Here is a 10,099-nt window from a genome sequence, read left to right as displayed (position 1 = left end):
AAATACCTGTAATCTGCAGCTTGACTATACTGTACATATATCTAGTTTATCACAGTAAATTCTACACACAATGTGAAAAGCAGGAAGTCCTCCCTCTTGGCATTCAACAAAGAAATTCAGTTTGTCAGGTCAACATCTTCCTGGCTTCAAACCAGAAGCTAATAAACATGGCTTTTATTACAATGTAAACTCACCTATCTATTCAGGCGCTAATGCAAAAAAGATAAATAGGTGAAAATCAAAATCAATTGCAAACTAGCTGCAGACACCCAGGTGCATCTGTGACCATGCACCTAATTAAGGAAATAGGTTGGTCAAATGGTGTACGAATGATCATTAAGATCATAGGATAAGATGCATAGAAGTGTATCACATCGTACACGATCAGTTGAGATCTCTCTGCAAAACCATCTGAACTGCGATCCAACTAGACGACAGCGGGGACGCGCATCGGGGTCGCAGAAGACTCAAAATACAACTATTTGCAAACGATTGGTCAGTCCAACCTGTAGAAACTGCCAAAATCATGTTAAAAATCGTCCCGTGTATGGCAAACTTTAGAGTAAAGGCCCCCATACATCAGTAATTGATTGCAGCAATCGTGCAATTTGCAATCGATTGTGTATAAAAATCTTTCCCTTTTTCAATCGATTGCAGATTGCAGAATTGCCACAATCAATTGAAAAAGGGAGATATTTTTATACACAATCGATTGCAAATTGCATGATTGCTGCAATCAATTGCTGATGAATGAGGGCCTTAAGAAACCTTGCCTTACCTGGAACAAGTGAGATCAATCTGGACACTACAGTACACTACAGGTGCAAAGGTGGGAGTTTGATTAACCCACATCAGAACAGAGGGCTTACATAGCCGTAGAAAGCAGCTCCCATTACGCTGCTTACTGCTCCATATTGAACCAGTCTGCAGTGATATTCTGATTGTAGATGTAAGTGTAACCTTACTAAACCCTAGTGAGGTTGCTAATACTCCTTTAATGTGATATTATGCCTCCACCTAAGCTCTAATAAAATGAACAGCTTAGGACAACCTGATAAAATACTATTGTCAGTATTAACCCAGGTTACTTTAAATGTGATGAATGCTGCACATATAAAGTTGCGTTGTGATGTACACAAAATAACATACAATAACTGACCACCTGTTATTTCTCTCCACAGGTCTCCGACGGTGACGCTCCTCCTGTTCCAAATGGGAAGTACTACACACCAATTATGATATGGTAATACTTTTTATCAATAAATTATATATTCACGTTTAACGTTCTTAGGTAATTATACATTTATAAGAACATATAGTTATTTCCATGTGCAAATGGAACATTCATTTACCATATAAGTACCCTAATATTAAATATCTTGCTATGCAATTAGTCTCTGCTTTTAAGTCTGTATTTGTGGCAGATAAGTTGAGTCTTTAAATGTCCAGAACCTTAAGGGTTGAATCTAGTAGCACTTAGCAAAGCTTAAAAGGAAGTCTATATTTTATTAAAGTACAATGCTGTCCTCCATAAGTGCTAAAGTTACCCTTTTCCATATATATTTACAAAGTTCATAATATTTACAAGTAGGTTTATAGAGATGAAGCCAGTGCTATATACAGCTAAATATGCTGTTCTCTGGAAGTCTACAAGATCGGATTTGTAATCCAATAACATTAGTCTATGTGGTCATCCCACTGTTATGAATGTAATATGTTGCAATAGGTATCCTTTCCTTTCTTCTGTTACACTGCTTTCTACCTCCCCAGCTTGGGATTTAATACTTCACAAGGATTTCCTGTATTACTCCCTGTATTACAAACAGATTCTTTTATTATGCTTCTTCTCCTCCCCGGATATAATTTGAAACTACTAAGTTCAGCATATGGCATAAACTTCCATGCAGTAGTTGCTGTTGAATATTATCCTATTAACTAAGATGCGCTGAAACTCTCTCTTTCCCTTATGTGGGGATCTGCATTATTGATAATTAATGTGCTCCTGGATGCAGATAACTAAAGATAATACTGCTGATGCATAAGTGCTGCTTGCTGTGCAGTGTGTATATCTTTGTTTACTCACTCACGCTTTATCTGCACTGTATCTTCTTCCTTCTCCTACGGAGGGCTGGCTCTGCTGTCTGTGACAGGCAGGACAAGCAGTGAGTTAGCTTGAGCTGCAATGCAGGGTGCCGTGTGATGGCCACGCCCCCTTCCTACTCAGCTGTCAATGTGGCCAGCTTCCCTGCCTCCAGCTCTGACAGGATGGCTGCTGCCCGCCCCTGTGACACGCTTCCTGTGTCTCACTCAGCAACGATGCCGAGGCCCAGCTAGCGCTGTCCTCTCCCTCAGCTGATGCAGGTAAGCCCTCTCTGGTTCTAGTGTCAACAGGCTCCCCCGTCGCTGCCACTAATAGCTCCAGTGGCTAGGCAGCGCCGGAGAGACAGTGTCCTAAGCACTCGAGGGGGAACAGCAGACTGCCCCTCAGCGCTCCAACGGCTTCTTAACTCCCTTTCCTCCGCACGGCTCCACTACTCTCCCGCCCACAGCATGAGCCACTCTCTAACTGCCCTATTCTATTCGCATGCCATTTCTAGCACCTTCCAAAGCTCATGCTGCTGCCACTGACTTCATCCCTGTCCCACATGTGTACAAATAAAATATATACATTACAAATCATGCCCTATTCTCTCTCTTCTAACTAATACAACATACTTGAGTCCTGCATCTATTTAACTAATTTAACCCTCTATTTATAACACCTCATTCCCCATATAAATACATATGAGCATTCCATATTTTACTTAAAATGATAAATAATCGTGTGGTAATTTGGACGTGTTTTTGTTTTAGCCAAAATTAATATGGCTACATTCTCCCCCTGGTGATCTAATATCGTATAGATCACCATTTACAGTGTGGCTTTCATATACATTTGGTGTACTTATTATTTCCCAGTCACTATACCCAAAATAAGGCCATGTGAATACAATATTAGGGTTTATCACTCTAGGGATATTCTTGGGATTCCCCAATTGATCATATGTAAGCACCAGTGGGGGCCTTAACTGTCTTTTAGGCCTGCCAGCAACTTCTTCCTTGTCACTACAAGAAATACTTTCCTCTAAATCCTCCTCATAATTTCTATCAGAGACTTCAATGGGTGTGACACACCCTTCATCAGGGTAAACAGGGTCAATATGATCATTTATTCTGAATTTTTCAATTTCAGGGGGAAATTAACCCTCATCCACACTTTCTTTGTAATAATAACCATGTCCCTCTTCATTCTCATCACTGTCCCCCTCCAGTGCGTTATTATTTATGTTTCTTTCTGCTGACATCTTCTTATTTTTTTGCAATTTATTACTGAAAGGTTGGTCCTCTTTAACAAATTTGTCCATACGTACATCTCGCCCTATAGGAAGCAAGTGCTGTCGATGGTAGGTAAGTATAACATTAGATCCATCTTCAGGTTTTAATCGGTAGACTGGCAAACCAAGGAACTTTTCAATAATTACATATGGATTTTCTCTCCAACGATTTGCTATTTTGAATTTCTTTGGTAGCCCCAAATGTCTAATGAGTACTCTATCCCCTGGGGCTAACTCCTGATCTCTGACCTTCCTGTTATAGTATGTTTTATTTTTCTCTACAAGCTTTCTAGCAGTCTCGCTAGCTAAGTCGTAAGCTTTCTTCAATTCCTCCCTTAACTCTTGAACATACTGAGTGTGGAAAGTAGGAGTTCTTCCGCCAGGAGAGATTCCCATACAAACATCGATTGGCAATTTTGCCTCTCTCCCAAACATTAAGAAATAAGGCGTTATTCCGGTAGCTTCATTCTTGGTACAGTTGTACGCATGCACCAATCTGCTTATAAATTGTTTCCATTTATACTTATCCAAAGGATTTAAAGTCCCCAACATGTTTAACAAGGTACGGTTAAATCGCTCTGGCTGGGGATCGCCTTGAGGGTGGTATGGAGTAGTCCTAGATTTGGAAATTCCACAGACATAACACAGTTCCTTTATCAGGCGGCTCTCAAAGTCCCTGCCTTGATCCGAATGTAATCTGTTAGGTAGCCCATAATGTACAAAGAACTTATCCCAAAGGGTCTTGGCTACTGTGGAAGCCCTTTGATTAGGAGTTACATATGCCTGAGCATATCTAGTAAAATGGTCGGTAACAATTAAAACATTACATTTTTTTCCTTTTTCTGCTTCCAAGGTTAGGTAATCAATGCACACAAGATCCATCGGTCCGCACAATTTTGCCTCTCTCCCAAACATTAAGAAATAAGGCGTTATTCCGGTAGCTTCATTCTTGGTACAGTTGTACGCATGCACTAATCTGCTTATAAATTGTTTCCATTTATACTTATCCAAAGGATTTAAAGTCCCCAACATGTTTAACAAGGTACGGTTAAATCGCTCTGGCTGGGGATCGCCTTGAGGGTGGTACGGAGTAGTCCTAGATTTAGAAATTCCACAGACATAACACAGTTCCTTTATCAGATGGCTCTCAATGTCCCTGCCTTGATCCGAATGTAATCTGTTAGGTAGCCCATAATGTACAAAGAACTTATCCCAAAGGGTCTTGGCTACTGTGGAAGCCCTTTGATTAGAGTTACATATGCCTGAGCATATCTAGTAAAATGGTCGGTAACAATTAAAACATAAAATTTTTTTCCTTTTTCTACTTCCAAGGTTAGGTAATCAATGCACACGAGATCCATCGGTCCGCTGCTTGAATAGTGACCAAAGGAGCTGCTCGAGTAGGCAAGGATTTATGTACTACACAATTTCCACAGGTTTTACAGTATTCTTCGATTTCACTTCTCATCCGAGGCCAATAAAACCGGTCTGAGATTAGACCTAAGGTCTTTTCAAACCCAAGGTGTCCATGATTGTTGTGCAGTGCCTGCAGGACAACAAGGCGTAATTTCTGTGGTAACACTATCTGATGATGTTTTCCCTCCATTGTAGTTTTAGCCTTCCTGCATAATAATTTATTCTCGAAAACTAAATTTTTTTTCTGCCGCATTAGTAGTTGTATTTCCTGTGTTCATGGTTGGCAATGTGGAAGGTGAGCATTCTGAGTCATCTGTGCTATGACACATCCAATACTGGGATCATGTTGTTGCTCTGCAATTAATTGATGACGTTTCATTCTAGGGATTCCTTCCAATTCCACCAAGCTAAGCCAGCAATACGAAAGAGGTATAGCTCCCCCTGTTGCACCTAGACTACTTATTAGTTCTTGCCCTCCGGTTTCTACTTTCATTATCCGACACATCCCCTTTACATCTCCAGCAGGAACTTCTATCCACTCCTCCTCACTGACACTTGCTGACTGATTAGGGATCCTAGACAGCGAGTCGGCATCTATATTGTTTATGCCAGGTCTGTATTTTAGTTTGAAGTCGTACAAGGCCAGTGCAGATAACCACCGATGTCCCGTGGCATCCAGTCGAGCAGTGGTTTGGATATAAGTCAGTGGATTGTTATCCGTATGTACTTCAAAAAAAACTCCATATAGGTAGTCATGAAATTTTTCTATTATACACCACTTTAATGCCAGAAACTCCAGCTTATGTGTAGGATATCTTCTTTCACTTTTTGAAAGTCCCCTACTCACAAATGAAATAGGCCTTAATTCTTCTTGTTGCCTCTGGTACAGTACCCCACCAATACCCTCCAAAGAGGCATCTGTATGAAGGGTATACGGTAAGTTGGGGTCGGCATAAGCTAGAACAGGTGCATTAGTAAGACAGTTTTTTAGTTTAAAAAATGCCTCCTCACATTCAATTGTCCAACGATCTCCAAAAGGTTCATTAGGCCGGTAGTATAAGTTAGACTTAATCTTTTCTGTTCCCGACTCTTTTATCTTATCACTTTTTACTGGCGGGTATCCTTTTGTTAAGTCAGTCAAGGGTTTTGCAATAGTGGAGTATTGTGGCACAAATCTGCGATAATATCCGCAGAAACCCAGAAACGATCGTAACTCCTTCAGTTTTGTAGGATGAGGCCAGTTACTCACTGCCTCCACTTTTGATGGATCGGTGGCTATTCCATTCCGGCTAACTACATGCCCTAAGTACTTTACTGAGGATTGACACAGATGACACTTATCAATAGACAGTTTTAGTCCTCCTTCTATCAGTCGATCTAGCACTTTTAGCAAACGGGTGTTATGTTCCTCCAGGGTATAACCAAATACGATGATATCATCCAGATAAACGATAACTTCTCTATAGTTCATATCGCCAACAATTTTATCCATTGTCCTTTGAAAGGTTGCTGGGGCTCCCTTTATTCCCTGAGGCATCATGAGAAACTCAAAGAACCCCAGCGGGCAAATAAAAGTTGTCTTCTCTCTATCATTTGGGTTCATAGGTATCTGGTAAAACCCACTTCTTAAGTCCAAAACTGAGAACCAGTTACTTCCCTGAAGGCAATCTAGTGCCTCATCTATCCTAGGTACTGTGTACTGGTCAGGAATGGTGCGCTGATTTAAGGTCCTATAGTCTATACACATCCTTACGTCTCCACTCTTTTTTCTGGCTACCACAATTGGGGATGCATAGGGACTACGAGACTCTATGATTACCTGATTCTCCAATAATCCCTTTAAATGATGCCGGACTTCATCAAAATCAGCAGGCGCTATACGGCGAGAGCGCTCTCTAAATGGGGTCTCGTTGGTTAGTTGGATACTATGCTCGACTCCACTTGCTCTACCTAAATCCCATTCTCCGGCTGAAAAAGCTTGGGTCCTTTTTTGTATTTCACTTATCAATTCCTCTTGTTGAAAGGCCAGTATATCACTTCCCTGAAAACAGATAGTAAGTTGATTGATTTCCTCTCCTTTCTTTAAATCTGACTCAACTCCTCCTACTTGTAAAGTCCATACATTAGATATAGACCGTTCTTCTTCCTTTTTGCACCATTCTGAGAGGCAATGATATAATTTGGTATTAGTACCAACGATTATGGGTAAATTATCCCTCCTTTCTGAGATTTCAGGACAAATTAATGCAACAAACGGTATATATAATTTCCCGTCGTCTACGGGGTCAGTAATTTCCAGGGTCACTTGTACATATCCCAGATATGGGTACTTTTCTGCACTCAGTCCCCAAATGATTAATCCATTCAATGGCTGTATTTGAACCTCAGACAAGTTTTCATTATACCAAGACTCAAAAATGATGGAGACCTGCGAGCCACTGTCCAACAGAATTTCACATGGACATCCATTTATTCTGGCTGTCATCATGGGGGCGGGTCCCATTAAACCATCCGGTAGGATTCCACTCCACCATGTACTCCCCATGGCACTCAAGCTAATTTCTAGGGGGCCTGTGAGGGGGTCACAGACCTCCCCCGACCGTTTCCCATCCCGGTTCTCTCCCTACTACGGTCACTATTACCAGGGGTGTTATTGCCGGTTCCAGGGTTCTGATTGCATTGGTATGCTCGCTGCCCCATCTGTCCACATCTAAAACATCCTCTGGTCACAGGTCTAACCCCTCTACCTATACCTCTACTAATCATCGAGGGGGATACTCCTCTGGGAGGGGGCACTGAAGTTTGTGAGTTTATGAATTTATCAATTTTTTTATTCTGTTCCTCCATTAGTTTAATTATTTTTTCTTCAAATGACTGTTGTTCCAGAGCAGGTACTACTACTTTGACTTTCTTAACTGTACGTTCTCGCATATCTATGAGCATTTCATCCTGTTTTATCTCCTTCATAAGCTCATTAAAAGAGGGTGGGGGTTTCTTCACTTCTGAGCATCTAATTTTCTGTGCCACTGGGTCAGTGGTCAAAGCACCCCTCAAAAGTTGTTTCATTCGACTTTCATCGATATCTTCTTTTTTTAGTCCCTCTTTCTCTACTATTTTATACAGCAATTTGTCTAGTCTAAATAGATATATACTTAATTTTTCTCCAGGCTCCTGAAAAGTATGGTGCAACCTGGAAATCAGATCTCCTACATCCTCCAGGGTTCCATAGGCATAGTCTAATGCCTCAAAATAAGTCTCAATAGTAGCGTCTGGGTTACTACGCCTGGTGGCCTGAATGACTCCCATTGCTGGTCCCCTAAGACTTTCCACCACCCTTTGTTTCTTAATGTGGTTGGGACATTTCCACTCCTCAGTTTGTTGTACGGCTGCCTCCTTCCAGGCCTCAAAAGTTTCCTCCCCTACTGGAACTGGTTGAATACCTGAAAATATTCGTAATCTATGATAGCTTCCTTCGTAGTGCCACCTTTCTAGCTGAGTTACGACCCTATCTACTATAGTCTCAAATTTACTTCCTAATTTCTCATTATTTATGTTACTATCTCCTTCTCCATCTTTCCTTTGTTCAGAGTTATCTCCATGAGAATTTGGGTTGATTAACAAAGGAGATGATTCAGCCTCTTCATCCTCTCCATTACTAGGCCAAATAATATTCCATCTCCTTCCTGAACTACTGTCAGCCACCATCATCATTGGGATTAAATTTGGGTCTAAATCCCTTTCTGTCTCTATTAACATGGCACACACAAATCCCAAATCTCCCCTCCATTTGTCTACAATATTTGGCTGAATGACACCATATAACGATCTTACTTGTTTGATAATATAATCGTCTGTAAATTCCGAGAAATTTCCCCCTACCCCAAAGCATCGTTTAGGGTCTACTCCTTTTCTGTGGCACCAGACCCTTAAATCATTTCCACTAAAATTCTCCATTATACTATCCTTGAGTGTATCTCAGCGCAGTGCCTCCAAAATGTAACCTTACTAAACCCTAGTGAGGTTGCTAATACTCCTTTAATGTGATATTATGCCTCCACCTAAGCTCTAATAAAATGAACAGCTTAGGACAACCTGATAAAATACTATTGTCAGTATTAACCCAGGTTACTTTAAATGTGATGAATGCTGCACATATAAAGTTGCGTTGTGATGTACATAAAATAACATACAATAACTGACCACCTGTTATTTCTCTCCACAGGTCTCCGACGGTGACGCTCCTCCTGTTCCAAATGGGAAGTACTACACACAAGTATTACCAATTATGATATGGTAATACTTTTTATCAATAAATTATATATTCACGTTTAACGTTCTTAGGTAATTATACATTTATAAGAACATATAGTTATTTCCATGTGCAAATGGAACATTCAATTACCATATAAGTACCCTAATATTAAATATCTTGCTATGCAATTAGTCTCTGCTTTTAAGTCTGTATTTGTGGCAGATAAGTTGAGTCTTTAAATGTCCAGAACCTTAAGGGTTGAATCTAGTAGCACTTAGCAAAGCTTAAAAGGAAATCTATATATTATTAAAGTACAATGCTGTCCTCCATAAGTGCTAAAGTTACCCTTTTCCATATATATTTACAAAGTTCATAATATTTACAAGTAGGTTTATAGAGATGAAGCCAGTGCTATATACAGCTAAATATGCTGTTCTCTGGAAGTCTACAAGATCGGATTTGTAATCCAATAACATTAGTCTATGTGGTCATCCCACTGTTATAAATGTAATATGTTGCAATAGGTATCCTTTCCTTTCTTCTGTTACACTGCTTTCTACCTCCCCAGCTTGGGATTTAATACTTCACAAGGATTTCCTGTATTACTCCCTGTATTACAAACAGATTCTTTTATTATGCTTCTTCTCCTCCCCGGATATAATTTGAAACTACTAAGTTCAGCATATGGCATAAACTTCCATGCAGTAGTTGCTGTTGAATATTATCCTATTAACTAAGATGCGCTGAAAACTCTCTCTGTCCCTTATGTGGGGATCTGCATTATTGATAATTAATGTGCTCCTGGATGCAGATAACTAAAGATAATACTGCTGATGCATAAGTGCTGCTTGCTGTGCAGTGTGTATATCTTTGTTTACTCACCCACGCTTTATCTGCACTGTAACTTCCTCCTTCTCCTACGGAGGGCTGGCTCTGCTGTCTGTGACAGGCAGGACAGGCAGTGAGTTAGCTTGAGCTGCAATGCAGGGTGCCGTGTGATGGCCACGCCCCCTTCCTACTCAGCTGTCAATGTGGCCAGCTTCCCTGCCTCCAGCTC

The sequence above is a fragment of the Taudactylus pleione genome, unplaced genomic scaffold (assembly GCF_031769625.1).
Source record: "Taudactylus pleione unplaced genomic scaffold, aTauple2 ptg001573l, whole genome shotgun sequence".
In the NCBI taxonomy this organism is placed as follows: domain Eukaryota; kingdom Metazoa; phylum Chordata; class Amphibia; order Anura; family Myobatrachidae; genus Taudactylus; species Taudactylus pleione.
This window is presented reverse-complemented; position numbering follows the sequence as displayed.